We start from the raw sequence: 13,104 nt of genomic DNA, 5'->3' as shown, positions 1-13,104 counted from the left end.
TCCAACTCCTGAGTTCAAGTGATTCTTGTGCCTCAGCCTCCCTAGTAGCTGGAATTACAGGCATGTGCCACCATGCCCGGCTAAGTTTTTTTTTTTTTTTTTAGTAGAGACAGTGTTTTGCCACGTTGGCCAGGCTGGTTTTGAACTCCTGACCTCAAGTGATCTGCCTGCTTTGGCCTCCCAAAATGCTGGGATTACAGGTGTGAGCCACCATGTCTGGCCTAATTCAACATTTTAACAAATAATCTAGTGCCTACTATGTGCGATTCACTGTATTCATATTTACACGAATGGGTCAATTATTAGTCCTATTTGTGAAATCCCTAAAAAGAATCGAACATCTGAGTTTCTGTAAGGAGTGTCGGAAAAACCGTTTTCCCAAATAAGCGAAGATGGAGCGATGGGACTTTTGGGGGTGGGCTTCACAGGTTACCTGCTAATCATTGATCTCAATGTAGGTCTAACCTGGACAGTGAGACATGGCCGTTCGCGGGCACTGCCGCAGAAGACCTGGCATTCTGCCTCCTTGTGGAGTCAGACTTTGGCCCACTGCAGTGTTTGCCATTGTGGGGGCATCAGATGCTGATGGGCGGAATGAATGTGGAGGAAGTTGGCTTCACTAAGGCAGGGAATGAATGGCCACCACTGCTTTTGTGCCAAAGGACTGAGCCTCCCTGGGAGAGTGGACAAGAACAGGCTGGAGGAGGGGTGCCCTTCATCATCTTGTGAGCATCTGGGCCAAGTTCAGGGCTGGTGCTCTCGTCCGGATAGATTCAGCTGGTGGCGCAGAGATCTGTGAGCTTGCTTTTGCGGGACTTTAATGACATATAAAAGCAGCATGAGGTGCTCCTGACTGTGGATTAATTTGGAGATGACTTTCTCTGTTGAAGAGTGGCAAGACTCTTGCAAGTTCTTAAAAATACACTTGTTTGGTATGAGAATAAAAAGCAGTGGCTGAAGAACCAGTCTTCTATGGGCAAGCCTTGTCTGGTAAGTTAAACAAATTCAGGCTGGGATTTAGAGGAATTTGTGCTCATGTAAGGATTAGGGCATGCCAAAGAAAAAACTTTAGTACGCAAAATTCTTACCGGGAGGCGATTTAGAAATACAGATACTTGCGTTTATTTGACAGATCTGGAGCAGTTCCTGTCTGCTGCAAAGGTTGCCACTACAGATGCCATTATGATTTCTGTTTGATTGTGGCCACCAAGCCTAAATGGGGGAACATCGGAACATGGGGATTTTTGCAACTCACGAATAACATTGTAAATGGAAGAGCTTGTTTTACTCCCTAAAAAGGAATAAAAAACTTGAGTTTATATGAGAAGTGTTAAAAATGTATTTCCCCTATGCCCTTGCCTTCTGGTTAATTCTGTTTTAAAATTGTAATTTAAAGCAAAATTAAAAGTAAGCCAGTGTTGTGGGGGCATGGAGTGGAATCCAAGAACCTGAGCCCCACTTCCCAAGGTGTGGACTTAGCTGGTCTGGGATAGATCCTAAATTCAGAATTTCTAACAAGCTCCCAAGTATGCTGATGCTGCTGGTCAGCACATCATACCTGGGATGGTACTGACTGAGAGGTTGTTAGTTTTCCATTTTTGAAGGAGATGGTAGTTCTCAAATTTGGCTGCATTAAAGTCAACTAAGACTTAAAAAAGTCCTAGACCAACAACAGCAGAAAGTCCTGTAAAAGCGAGCTCACGGATCTCTGCACCATCAGCTAAATCTGTCTGAAAGAGATTACCAGCCCTGAACTTGGCCCAGATGCTCACAAGACGATGAGGGCTGTGGGTCCAGGCATCTGTATTTTTAATAGCTTCCCACATAGTTCGGTGTGTAGCCAAGGTGAAGAACTGCCGCTCCAGGAGAAAATTATTTGAGGCAACAGAGACCAAAGGTCATAGTCATCATGAGGTGTCAGAATTGCTTTGGAGACCATGAATATTTTGTAACACTTCTGTCCTGTCTTGAAATTCACAGATTGTATAATCTACTTATGTATCATTAAAAAATTCTTTCTGTAATATAAAGGAGAAACAAAGAGAAGTTGAAAAAAGTAACTTTTGGTAAATATATATATGTACACATTATATATATATTTATGTATATATGTACACATTATATATATATTTATGTATATATATGTACACATTATATATATATTTATGTATATATGTACACATTATATATATATTTATGTATATATGTACACGTTATATATATATGTATATCTGACAGGTAAATACTTGAGCACAAGTTCTCTAGAAGACGTAATAAAGTACCCAGGTGTTTGTCCTGTAAGAACGTGACCCTGACAGCCCCAGATCCAGGCCAAGCCTGGAGCATAGGACCAGTGACTCAGACATTACTGGCTTGGTGTCATGGTGCCTTGGTTTTCCAAATTGGTGAAAAACGCTCAGTAAATTTCTGGACACAACAACACACCTTGACTGACTCTGGGTTCCTGCATATTCTGCTCATACTAAACCAGGCAATAATGCTCTGTGATTACATGTCAGAGAGTGAGGGTCTAGGGTAGCGTAATTAGCAACTAGTTGTTCACCAACATGCATTTTGGGCTCAATTCTGAGCATTTCAGAGATTCTAGCTTCCGTCTTCCTCCCCTAAAGGCAAGGATGTCTCCACTATCATTGAGCAATCACAAACGGCAAACTCGAGTGTCTCAGGGCTCCCCGTTGCACACTGACGTGGAATAAGGACTGCAGGTGAGCTCACTGAAACGCACTCGAGGCCAGTTTCACCTTCCACACGGGAGCAGCGTCCCGCGGACCAGGGCTGGTGGGCGAAACTGTGGTTTCCCACCCCAGATGGCTGCAGGCGCCAGTCCATTCAAGGGGTGGAGAGAGAAGGGCTGCGGGCTTCCAGCCACGCTTTACCCTCACTGAAAGTCTGGGTTCAGGTCCCACTCCCCGAGCGTGAAAAGGGACCCTTATAGAAGAGATAAAGAAGCTTCCTTCACATCCCTTGCACTCGCCCCCTCCCTCAAAGACAATCCTGGGAAATATTTAGCGATCTCCAGTGCCCTCTAGTGGCAGATACTTGTCATGCCAGGCACCAAAATATGGTTAATTTAATTTTTATTGTTTAAAAACCCACACAAGCCCATGTAGGTTTATATATTAACAACCTCAAGCTTTCCTGCATTTCCTTTTACCATCCCAATCTTGCTCCATCCTAGAGAGTAGTTACACTTTTTTCCTATGCATTTACAAATGATATATACGTATATTATATCTATGTTTCTATATGCTACATAGAGATGTAGACATGTAGAAATATATGTGCGTACATATAAAGTGTATCACTTATATAAACAAAATATATAAACAAAATATATTTTGTATGGAATATATGTATATATATTTTATATTTACAAATGTAAAAAATATTTAAAAACTATATAAATATATAAAAATATAATACATTTAATTATATATTTATACAACATGTTTATATAAAGTTTATGTTTATATTGATAATATATTTTTATGTACTGTATAAAGTCTGAAATATATTGTATAGGGTTTATTTATTTATTTACTGAGTCAGGGTCTTGCTCTGTTGCCCAGGCTAGAGTGTAATGGCACCGTTCACTGCAGCCTCGACCTTCTGGGCTCAAGGGATCCTCTCACCTCAGCCTCACAAGTAGCGAGGAATACAGGTGTGAGTTACTATGCCCGGCTAATTTTTTGTAGAGACAGGGTCTCCCTGCGATGCTCAGGCTGGTCTTGAGCTACTGGGTTCAAGTGATCCTCCCATCTTAGCCTCCCAAAGTGCTGGAATTACAGGTGTGAGCCACACGCCCAGCCTGAGGTTTTTAAACACAAACGTGATCTGACTGTTTAACTGCTGCATAGCGTTGTGCAGTGTGAAAATAACTTGATTTGTCTGATTTCTACCCCCTACAGATGGACATTTAAATGACTTTCATGTATCTTCCATTATAAGAATAGTTTGTACATGCGTGTGAGTTTTTCTATAAGAAACACTTCCAGCTTTTCATTTAAGTCAGAGACTCAAATCTGAAATGCAAAAGCTTGTAAAACTGTAAGGTGTTATCATCCCGCCAAAGGAACGAGGTGAGGGGAAGTTTTATAAACTTGGAACGGAAAAAAAAAGGCTGGATATGGGGGAGGGGTGGGGAGCGGGGGGATTGTTTTCACCCAAAGCTGTATTCAGGCCCTGGGGTTTTTGTTTGTATATTTATTTAGAAAATAGATAAAACTTTCATCTGGTTCAAAATTCAACAACAGAAAGGTGTTAGATCTCATCTTCCTCATCCTTCTGTCTTCCAGCTGCACAGTTCTCCTCCGCAGAGTCAGCCAAAGTCATCAATGTCCTCTGTATCCTTCCAGAGACAGTCCAGGCATAAGCAAAAAAAAAAAAAAAAAAAAAAAAAAGTCTTTCTCTTTCTCATTTTCCCTTCAAAACCCACCAATAATTGTACATGATATACATAGCCTGCCCCTTTTTCTCATGAACTAATGGGAGATTATGCCATTATGAAGAAACGGCGTCCTGCATTCCCTTTGCCTGGCATTCCATTATGTGAATGAGCTATTTATTTAGCCAGTTCCCACCTGAAGGACACTTGGTTGGTTCCAATCTTCCCTGTGACAACAGTGCCACAGTGAGTCGCCTTGTACAACTGTCATTATGCACATGTGTGGGGACACATGGAGGATGCCATGCTGGTAGTGGACTTCCTGGCTCAGAGGGTTTTTAAAAAGAGCCACAGTTTGCCGTCCTTGGAAGCCTTGCGAGTCTGTATTCTTGTGTGATCGGCCTCACCTCTACCAGCACCAGAGTCATCGAGTGTTGTGTTACTTGAGAATTGGATAAGCAAAAAATGGTGTCTCAGGGCGCTTTATGGGACATGCTAAAGTATGAGTGCAGCCAAATGTCTTTTCAAACAGCGATAAGGGGCCCTGGAGTTTTAGTGTCTTTCTTTAGAGGAATCTTGGGTGCTGGTCTTACCGACTCAGAGCCTCTTCCTCAATCCGCATCGCCTTAGCTGACCCCAACGCACTTCCGGGCATTACGTGGATTTGGGGTTTTCTCATCCCGCTCTCCTTTTTTTGGGAGTGGCTTCCGAGGCTGCCGTCTTCCCATTCTCCTTGCTTTCCTCCTATTTCTATCTCAGCCACACCATCCCACTCCTGTCTAAAAGCCACGTGCATGAGCCATTCCAGAGGGACTTGACTTTGCTGAAATGAATGTGATAAGGGGCCTGGGTGTTGTGCTCCTCCCTCAGTAGGCTCTAGCGCTCTGGCTCCCAGTCTATGACCTGCGAGCCCCTCGTGTCCCATGTGCGTGACCTCTCCATCCAATAGCACAAGCAATTCTCAAACAGCCACGTGATCTGGATGCCCCAGGCATGCCCTGCACTTCCCAGCTTTACATCCTGGCCTGTGCTGCCCCTCCACGTGTGACGCCCTCCTTGAGTCCGGCACGGGTGTGTGGCTGCCTGCTCCAGCAGGTCAATCCTCGGGCCTGTGAACTTGCCCTACACACGCTCCTGTGGCACTGTCTTTGTAGGTGGTGGCCACACCAGGAAACGTTTCCCAGACTCTCATTTCTCTTGAAAATTGTGTCATCAAATTTCAGCACATCTTAAACAGTTAAAAAGAAAATTAACATGCAAAATTAACAGAAGAAAGGGGAAGAAGGAGAAAATGCAATCTGTCCCAAAGCTGTTCTTAACCATTTTTGGAGCGATTTCATATTTTTTTAAAGCTTTAGGCAAAAAGTACAATTTTATTGATATTTGTATCTTGCTATTTCATATTCAATGCAATTCGGTGTGTACCTCGGTGGCACTAAGTGATAAAGAGTTAGTCTTCCCACCCACTGCGTGCATGGACCCAGAAGAGAATGGGGCCCTAAGCTCCACTGCCTGAGGCCGAGTTTCCATCCACTGCAGACATGCTCTTCAGCATCTCCACCTTCGGCTGCTAGTATCTCTCTGTCCTGGCTTCCTCTAGTGCCCCAGGGAAAAAGACCCATCACATTTTGGAAGGGAATAAAGCAATAAAACTAAAGACCTATTTGATTTCGGCCTTTGGTTGGTGGGTAATAACCTTGGTAGCGCAGGCATTTTTCCAGGCTGGAGGGCAGTGGTGCCACCATAGCTCACTGCAGCCTCGAATACCTGGGCTCAAGTGATCCTCCTGACTCAGCCTCCTGAGTTGCCTGGTTACTTAAAAAAAAATATTTTGTAAAGACAGGGGTCTCACTATGTTGCCCAGGCTGGTCTTGAACTCCTAGCCTCAGGAGATCCTCTTGCCTTAGTCTCCCAAAGTGTTAGGAGTATAGGCCTGAGCCACTACACCTGGCCCAGGCATTTACTTCTTTTTAAAAAGAGGCGGGATGAGTTTCTGGGGGGAAGCTAGCTTTCACCTGCCTTCCTGCTACCGGGGAGGTGCTGTTTATGAATTCAGGATTCATCTGTCCACATTGATGATTTTCTTAGCTTGTGAGGTTATTGAAACACAATCATTATAGATAGAAAACTTTCCCCAATGGCCCCTTGAGACAGGTTGAATAATGTCATTTAATCTCTATACCCTCCCTCTGCAGTGCACCTGGTTACTCTTTCTTTTAATGATGAGAAAACAGAAGATAAGTCCATAGGAGGATGGAAACTTGGTCTCAGGAGTGGGGCTCAGGGCCCTGTTCTGTTCTGGGTCCACCCACTTAGTGGGTGGGAAGATCATTAACTCTTCACTACTTAGTGTCACTGTGGCAGCTTTTACACATTGAATTACAGTGGATATGAAATAACAAGATACAAATGTTAATAAAATTACAACTTTCTGCATAAAGCTTAAAATAATGTGAAATCACTCAAAAATGGTCAAGAACAGCTTTGGGGCAGATTGCACTTTCTCTTCCCTCTCTCCCTCCCTCCCTCCCTTCCTTCATGGAGAGATTGTTACAGGGAGGCCAATGGGATGCGGCCTAACTCTAGTTTTGGAGGCAAATGCTATGTGGGACTTGCAGGAGGCAGCGCTGTGCTTGCTGGAGCTGAGCTCTAACTTGAGCTGGGTTTGCATCCAGCTGCTGCTTGGCCCAGGGAAGTCTCCAGCTGCTGTTTGGAAACCAACAAAAACAGCTGCGAGGGCATTTGATTTGTGCCGCCGCCATCTTTCCAGCCACAGTCAGATGGGCGTGGAGACGCTTCTGGAAGGAATGCCACGGCGCCTGCCCAGGGAGAGCCCCAGTTCCAGTTCAAACTTATATTGGTTGGTGACGGTGGTACTGGAGAAACGACCTTTGTGAAACATCATTCTTCTGGTGAATTTGGGAAGAAAGAAGCACGTAGCCACCTTGGGTGCTGAGGTCCATCCCCTGGAGTGCCACCCCAACACAGGACCTCTTAAGTTCGGTGTATGGGACCCAGCCGGCCAGGAGAAATTCGGTGGACTGAGAGTTGGCTGTTACATCCAAGCTCAGTGCGCCATCGTAATGTCTGATGCAACATCCAGAGTTACTTACAAGCATGTGTCTACCCGGCGTGGAGATCTGGTACGAGCGTGTGAACACAACCCCATCGTGTTATGTGGCAACAAAGTGTTCTGCCAGAAGTAACTACGACTTTGAAAAGCCCTTCCTCTGGCTTTCTAGGAAGCTCATTGGAGACCCTAATTTGGGATTTGTTGCCATGCTTGCTCTCGCCCCACTGGAGGTTGCCATGGACCCAGCTTTGGCGGCACAGTGTGAGCACAACTTAGAGGCTGCTCAGACAACCGCTCTCCCGGATGAGGATGATGACTTGTGAGAAGGAAGCAGGAGCCCAGCGTCAGAAGTCTAGTTTGATAGGCAGCTGTCCTGTGACGTCAGCGGTGCAGCGTGTGTGCCACCTCATTATTACCTAGCTAAGCGGAACGTGTGCTTCATCTGTGGGGTGCTGAAGGAGGTGAGTGGGCTTTGGAGTGAATGTGGCAGCTTAAAAAATACCTTCACACGGTGGCCCACGCCTGTAATCCCAGCACTTTGGGAGGCTGAGGCGGGTGGATCACCTGAGGTTGGGTGTTCGAAACCAGCCTGACCAACATGGAGAAACCATGTCTCTACTAAAAATACAAAATTAGCCGGATGTGGTGGCACGTGCCTGTAATCCCAGCTACTCGGGAGGCTGAGGCAGGAGAATCACTTGAACCTGGGAGACGGAGGTTGCGATGAGCTGAGATAGCGCCATTGCACTCCAGCCTGGACAACAAGAGTGAAACTCCGTCTCAAAAAAAAAAAATACCTTAATTGTTTGGACCTGCTTATTTAGCTGTTCTGGAATGTAGCTGATTCCTTGACTTTCAAATATAAGACTGCCACGGTCACATCACAATATTCAGTGCAGAAATTTTGTTTGTCATTGTCATTCCCATTCCTTTTTGGTTAGAATCAGAATAAAGTTGTATTTCAAATATCTGAAAAAAACAAACAAACAACAACACAAAAAACAGTAGTGAGTTCCAGAAACACTGGAGTAAGATGGTGACTTGGTGATAAAATGTCTCTCTGGAGGACAGGGAAAACACTTCCATGATTATCAGTGAAATCTTGTGGCCACTGAAACCACTTCCCATTAACTTGGGTGGGGAAGGTGGATACTTAGTTTCACGTTCCCAGAGGACAGCATTCTACAGTGGAAGATGTAGCTTCACAGTGTGTCCCACTCCGTCAGGACTCTGTGCTGCACATCGACTCTGATGTGAACAGCATTCTTCCTCCCTGGCGTTGTGCAGTACCCACCCTGGGTAACTGTACACTCCAGCCCTGGATAGGTTGGTTTGTTCAAGGAAGGCTGTTTGCTAGCAGGTATACAAAGAGAATGCATTTTATATGTAGAGTTAGTGTCTTTTAAAAAGAGAAAGTGGAAAAAGCCTGAAGATGCAAAAAGTAATCTCTTCACTCTGGTACCTCTCCCTCCCCCAGACACTGAGTGCTTCCCTGGAAGCTCTGATCTGAGGCTCCTTGTAGGAAAAAAGACCTGGTTCTTCAGACTCCATCCATGGAAGAAGGGAACACTGGTCACGGGGAAGTGGGCTCTGCACGGGGTTCCAGACACAGCAAAAAAAAAAAGCCTGCCATAGGTAGGACTGGGAAAAGGGGGCCTCAGTCAAAGGGCAGGGCAGCCTCAAAGTTGACCCCAAGGCTGGGATCGGGGGGATACTTCTGTTCCCTTCTGCACCCAGTGTCAGAAGAAACAGTTCATCCCCCTTAACCCTTTCACTGAATCATCCCTGCAACTTGGCACCCCTGAAACCACACAGAGAAATCACTCCTGCTCTAAACCCTTTCTTAGTGGCCCCTCTGTGGCAGCAGTGACTTAGAGCGTCAGCACTCGTGGTAGTTGTGTTTATAAAGCTGCCACAAACACTGAACTAGTAGATGCCGAATCATTGCTCCTAGGAGAAGCACAGAGTTAGGTTCCTGCTTGCCTCTGGTCACGTTTTGTCAGCTGATCAGTACATGACCTCGTTCTACATATGTTTCTGTTGACAGATGCCTTGTCTGAGGTACAGTGTGAATCATTAGCACTGAACTCAGGACCAGCAACGCTGTGGCTGAGGCCTGAAGGAGGTTTTTCTAGCACACCGATTTCCTCTGTAAGGCGCGTCACAGCCTCTCATACCTGAGGACTCCAGCCATCACTGCTGCACAATGCCTGGGGCCCATTATAAATGTGAAATCACCAAAGAAACCTCACAAAAATGTGAAAATTATGGCACTAAATGGACCAGGAAAAGGACGCTTGTTTGCAGTGTGAGAACTGGCACCAGAAGGTAGGATGTCATCTTGTTCTTCCCCAGCACTGGACAACTCAAATTTCTCTCCACTCTGCTGGTGTCTTTGAGTGACCAGGAGTTGCTGGGAATATTGATTTTTGGGGTGACAAATAAATTTTATTGAATAGCTGAATTTGCAAATATGGAATCTGCAAATAATAAGGGTTGTCTGTATCTTCAGTTAATTGCTATTTAGAAACAGTGTCCTTTTCCAGTTTGCCCATTCACTGCGGTCCCATGTCTCAAAAGTGATTCCTCCCAGGGGTCAGGTGGACAGTGCAAGCGTCTGGTGGTGACTCAGGTAGAACAGAGGCCACTGGCCTTGTCCAAAGGAGGCATCAGCTCCTCCCCTCCTATAAGCCTTGTGGGGCATGGGGCCCATAATTTCTACTTGGGAGGGGCCCACAGTGGCGTCTGTGTCAGTGTGGCCAGGGATGTGTCTGGAAGAAGGGGTTGCAGACTGAGATTTTCTGTTTACTCGGAGGGTGGATTTAGGGTGCTGAAGGGCATTAGGGAGGGGGCGTCTAGGGTTTCCCATGTCTTCCCATAGTGCTACCTCTGGGACTTCATTTTGTCAGAGTTCCTGATATTTCATGAGAAAGCTGGAAATCCAGTTTTTATTTTTAATCAGAAATGTCAGGATTTAAAAATATAAGCAACTAACTAAACAATTAAAAAACCCTAACCATTGTGGAAGCCAAATGAAATAGGCATAGTCAACATGAGCCTGTCATGTTCCCAGGTGCCTGGCCAGCCGGGATACAGGCGAGGGGCCGAGGCAGGGGCAGGTCACCCCCTTGCCCATGGCCTGTGCATTCCACATGCTGTTGCTTGGACCCATTAACACTGACTGCCACGTATTTCTGTTTGAAGAAAGTCCTGCTACTGTGCACGAGTCTTGTCTATTTTGAGAGCAGGGTTGAACTGATGTCAGTTACAAAGTCTACCTTCAGTGGGCAATTATAAGGGTGCACATGAATTGAATTAACAATATTTTTATATCTGAGGCTACACAAACCTAAAGGAAATGTGACTTCTACAGAGAGAATGAAGACGTTCCTAGCACTTTCAAGTATATTGAGCGTTTCCTCAATAAGTGTGTTTTTTTTCATCTTGTGCATCTTGTGTATGAAAGCTTTCTGTGAGGTTATGTTCATGAAAACAACCTTTTTTTTTCTTTTCCTAATAAAAGCAGGATAATGAAAGATAAGGATAAGGTTACACTATGGCTACAGTGGTTGTCAACAAGCCTTTTGAGATTGTCTTTTTCTGTTGATACCGGTTAATGAATTGGAGTTTTCCACTGAGCTCACAGAAGGTAGCTTTTCAGATCTGGGAGCGGATAATCAGGGAGACACTTTTTCTATACAGCATGTTGAAGGGCATCGTTTGGTCTTGTGGCTGCACCAACTCAGTCTGGCCCAGCACCAATCTTACTAATTACCACAGGTGGACCTTTGACCCAAGGAGGCAAACAAGGCTTTGGGGCACTTCTCCGTGACCGCCTTGGGACCCTTCAGAAATGATGAGCCGCCAATCTGAGAGCCGCTTGGGTGATAATGATTCTCCAATGGGCTTTTATGTGGACGAGCAACATGACCTAAGGCATCAGGGACACCAGAAAGGACACTTTTTATGCAGCTTGAGATGTGAGTAGAGAGCAAAAGAGATTTCAAAGATGAGCACCGCCATTCTCTCGACGTTATAAAGTGTCTTCTGAGTGACAGCAGTATATCCTTATGCACGAATTGCACTTAAGCTTCGTGTTTTTGGAGAATAACCATCTGTTTTGTGCTCACTATGGACCCAGTGTGGGCCTAGATGTTTTATGTGTGCGGGACCTCATTCATGTAATGCTTTCAGTGATTGGCAGAGGCAGGAGTGGTACTTGCCCCCATTTTACAGGGGAGGAGACTGAGGTCCTTGAACAAGTGAAGAATCCAGCTGGGACTCCCGAGCTCAAGTCTGTGGATCCCAAAGCTTGTGCTTGTTGAGGCTCAAGAGAAGACAGAGCTCACAGTGCTTGGACGTGGCAGGCACGCATTTCATCTACCTTTTCTCAAGACATGGGTGATGGGAGTCATCAGGCTGATAGAGCGTTCGACGGAAGTTCACAGAACTTTAGCCTGGTTAGCAGCGTGTTTGGAATCACCTCGTAGGGTTTGCCTTAAATCATGGAGATTATTGCAAATTCATTATCAATGTAAAAAAAACTAAGCCTGTCAGTGATCACTGCCAGGGAGGGCCATTGTAGATTACTGCTCGATTAATCATGCTTGAGCAGGGAGAGTCGCTGTCACTTTCCTTTTTCTCTTGTTTCTATAAAGCTCCTCACCTTCCTTTCTCAGCCAGATGCCTTCATCAACCCCATGTCCTCCCAGCTCCTTGGGAAACTTACCACATCTCTTTTCTTTTTGCTTTTGAATCGTCTTTTTCTGTCACCTGGACCCTTCCTGTTTTCTTTTTCACCAATGTTGTAAAGTTGAAAGAATTGTACAGAGAAAATCACACACTTACCACCCAGATGCTACAACTGGCATTTGCTTTATGTGCTGAATCACACATCTGCTCTTCTGTCCATCCTTCTAGTCACGCACCAAGATTTAAAAAAAATGTATTTCACAGTGGGTTGCATACGTGATACGCTCTCTTCCTAAACACTTCGGTGGGCAAATCACTGACCAGATTTCAAGATTCATTTTTGTTTCTTTTTCTGTTAAGTAAAAATTTACAGTGAAATGCATAATTCTCACATGTAGCATTGGGCAAGTCTCCCCCATTAGCTTTTAATACATCTGCAAATCTCTTCTCTTAAAAAATCAAACCAAATCTGCCCTCACTTCAGGCCCATTCAGCTACTGCCCCGTGTTGCTCCTCCTCAGTTCCAATCAGACGTTTTGAAAGCGCTGCCCCCATTTCCTCCCTCCAGCCTCTCCCTGCACCCATCTGGCCCCTTCCCTACCCCTTCTGCCATCTCCACTGAGGTTACCAATTCCTTCTGTGTCACCAAATCGAGGAACGTTGTCCAGTCGTCACTCTCCTTCACTCCTGGTGGCACCTCAAGCTCCTTTTCTCGGGACTCACCCCCTTGCCTGACTTGAAGGGTGTCACACGCCCCGGGCTTTCCCCCAGCCCTCTGGCTACATTCTTTCTCTTATTTGAAATCTCCTTTGTCATTTTCTCCTCTGGAATTAAGTATTGGAATTGCTTAGGGCTCAGCAATTCCATCCTTTTTTTCTGACTCCATACTTGCACTGACACAACCGCATCCTCTTCTGGTTTCAATTTCCGCCCC

The 13,104-nt window shown here is 45.3% G+C and overlaps 1 long non-coding RNA gene and 1 pseudogene across 1 annotated transcript in view; both read left to right on the top strand.

Annotated features, from left to right (window-relative positions):
• Positions 1 to 808: 808 nt before the first annotated feature.
• The window catches only part of LOC135268838 (uncharacterized), a 49,151-nt gene continuing 36,855 nt past the window's right edge, over positions 809 to 13,104 (top strand). The window contains exon 1 of the long non-coding RNA XR_010337231.1: positions 809 to 990. This is a non-coding gene — a long non-coding RNA (uncharacterized LOC135268838). The remainder of the gene's footprint in view (positions 991 to 13,104) is intronic.
• Positions 7,489 to 7,801, top strand: LOC110568542 (GTP-binding nuclear protein Ran-like; annotated as a pseudogene).

Source organism: Aotus nancymaae, unplaced genomic scaffold (assembly GCF_030222135.1).
Source record: "Aotus nancymaae isolate 86718 unplaced genomic scaffold, 86718_ANA_hifiasm-v0.15.2.pri h1tg000001l, whole genome shotgun sequence".
Lineage (NCBI taxonomy): Eukaryota > Metazoa > Chordata > Mammalia > Primates > Aotidae > Aotus > Aotus nancymaae.
The sequence above is the reverse complement of the archived record's forward strand: the minus strand, read 5'-3'. Positions and strand labels throughout refer to the sequence as shown.